This window comes from Rhipicephalus sanguineus, chromosome 3, assembly GCF_013339695.2.
Source record: "Rhipicephalus sanguineus isolate Rsan-2018 chromosome 3, BIME_Rsan_1.4, whole genome shotgun sequence".
In the NCBI taxonomy this organism is placed as follows: domain Eukaryota; kingdom Metazoa; phylum Arthropoda; class Arachnida; order Ixodida; family Ixodidae; genus Rhipicephalus; species Rhipicephalus sanguineus.
In genome coordinates this window covers 12,366,019-12,368,675 of record NC_051178.1, presented here as the reverse complement: position 1 = coordinate 12,368,675, position 2,657 = coordinate 12,366,019, and positions in this window count along the sequence as shown.

Sequence of the window (2,657 nt, the reverse complement as noted above, 5' to 3'; positions counted from 1 at the left end):
TCGTTCATCCTCTTCACTTGTGCATACAAATAGTCGTAATCATCATCATCGTGTTGGCTTGCCGGTGTTCGGTTTGTGGTTGGCGCGCCTTTGCTGTAAACACAACAATCGTTCCGTCGTACTTGACGTCGTCTCACAGATAGATAGATAGATAGATAGATAGATAGATAGATAGATAGATAGATAGATAGATAGATAGATAGATAGATAGATAGATAGATAGATAACTTGCAGGCCTGTCGGCGGCAAGTTCTTTTCGTCCACTTTACTTTCTTTACATTTATATTCCAGTTATTGCAGATGACATCCCCTATACTTTCCTTGGCATTTTTGTCTTGTAGTTCTTATTAATATGTTGTCTAACAAAGAAAAACGAGCCCTGTCAGCAAAGCTCAGCGCGAACCACGCCTCATTGTTCGAGAAGCTTCGCGATTACTGTAAAATCATTGTGTTAAGAATGCGCGCAAGACGCGCACACTCGAGCTTATTCTAGAACTTGCGCGACAACCAGCAGAAACGCTGGAATATTCGACGGCACATGGATAAATGCCGACGCGCCTCACCGCTTGTCAGTCGATCGACGGTCGACGCTCTGTTCGCAGCTATCAGTGTATTGCTGTAGTTTGACTCAGTTTCCCGGCCACAAGTTCGGCCAAATAAAATTTCATCTCTGACGTGCTGACTACTGCCTTCGTCGACGTCACAACCACGTGACATCTGGTGGAGGTGCTGTTCGTCCATGTTCCGGACACCCCCGTCAGGACGTGAACCCAGCCCACGTCGCGGAGAAGACATCGAAGCCAACTAGGACAAGCGAGCTAGCCGTAGGCAACAAGGTCTACCACCGGAGTACGGGCCTCTACCCGACAAGACCAGGAAGACCCCGACCATGAGCACCACATCAGCGACGGCGACAGCACTCATGGCGCCTGCACCTGTGCTGCTACATCATCCAAGCGAGCCAGCTATCTTCCGCGGGTCACCGCTCGAAGACCCGGAAGGTTGGCTTCAAAGGTACGACCACGTCGCTCTTTTCAACAACTGGACTGATCACGACCAGCTGGGGCATGTGCACTTCGCCTTGGAAGACGCCGCTCGAACATGGTTCGAGAACCGAGAGGTCACGATCACAACCAGGGACCTTTTTCGCGCCGCTTTCTTGGACACCTTCACGAGCGTCGTCCGGAAGGAAAGAGCCGAAACTCTGCTGGAGACTCGTGTACACCTGCCGCACGAGAAAAGCGGCATGCACACTGAAGAAATGGACCGCCGTTTTCGCCATGCTGACCCCGCTAAGTCGGAGGAGAAGAATATCCGCTTACTAATGTGAGGAGTCAAGCAGGAACTCTTTGCCGGCCTTGTTCGTAACCCACCTAAGATGGTCGCGGAATTCGTCTCGGAAGCCACAACGATTGAAAAGGCGCTTGAAATGCGTACGAGGCAGTACAACCGCCGGATTCCCACGACGACCTACGGGGAGGTTCAAGCGCTGCAATCCGACTACCTGCAAGACACGATCAGAGCGATCGTGGTGGAGGAGCTGCGAAAACTGTTGCCGTCCTCGCAGCCTGAAGTACACTCGATTACTGACGTCGTACGCCAGCAAATACAGCAATCCCTGGGAGCACCTCAACTTGTGCAGCCTGAGCCACAAGGGATCAGCTACGCCGCTGCAGTCCGCCGCAACACTCCTCCTCGCCTGGGTCAAGACGCCGCGCCGCCGCATCAGTTCCGCCGCCATACCGCCCGCCGACAGGACAACGCTGCGCCCCCGAAAGACCGACATTTGGCGTGCCCCTGACAACCGACCACTCTGCTATCACTGCGGGGAAGCCGGCCACACATACCGCCGCTGCCAGTACCGTCAGATGGGCCTACGTGGCTTCGCCGTCAACGCACCACCTCCACAGTGTGGTGAGCTGCCACGCGACATAGACGACTACTTGGCAACCACTGAATGGGCACCTCGACGTACCTCGCGTTCGCCGTCACCTGAGCGCTACCGGTCCCCCTAGCGACGACAGCAGTACAGCGGCCCTAACCGGGGCCGTTCCACTGATGGAGGTGCGGCTGCTGTACGACAAACTACCGAAGATCATCCGCCGCCGACGACGACGACGACGCGGCGAAACCTTCAGAATACGACGCGAACCAGACAGACTCCTGACGACGAAACCTCGCGCACCGAAGATCTAACGACGCGACATGGAAGCAGCGGAACAAACCGACGCAGCCGTGATCCGACGCCACGACCTTACCGCAACGCAAGACGACGAACTAGTGACCTCGACGTTCTGATCGACGGCCACAACGTCACCGCTCTCGTCGACACTGGAGCCGAGTATTCCGTCATCAGTGGGTCGTTCGCCGCAAAATTGAAGAAAGTTAGGGCTGCTTGGGAAGGCCCCGAGATCCGGACCGCTGGGGGCCATCTGATAACGCCGTCTGGAGTCTGCACAGCGAGAGTCACCATTAATAATCGCACTTATGCTGCGAGCTTCGTAATCTTGCAACATTGCTCGACGGATGTCATACTTGACATGGACTTCTTAAACCATCACGGCGCGATCATCGACCTAAGAAACAAGTCGATAACTCTATCATCGGAGAAAGCGACACCGCCGACGAACCCATGTCAACATGCCCTGAACGTGCTC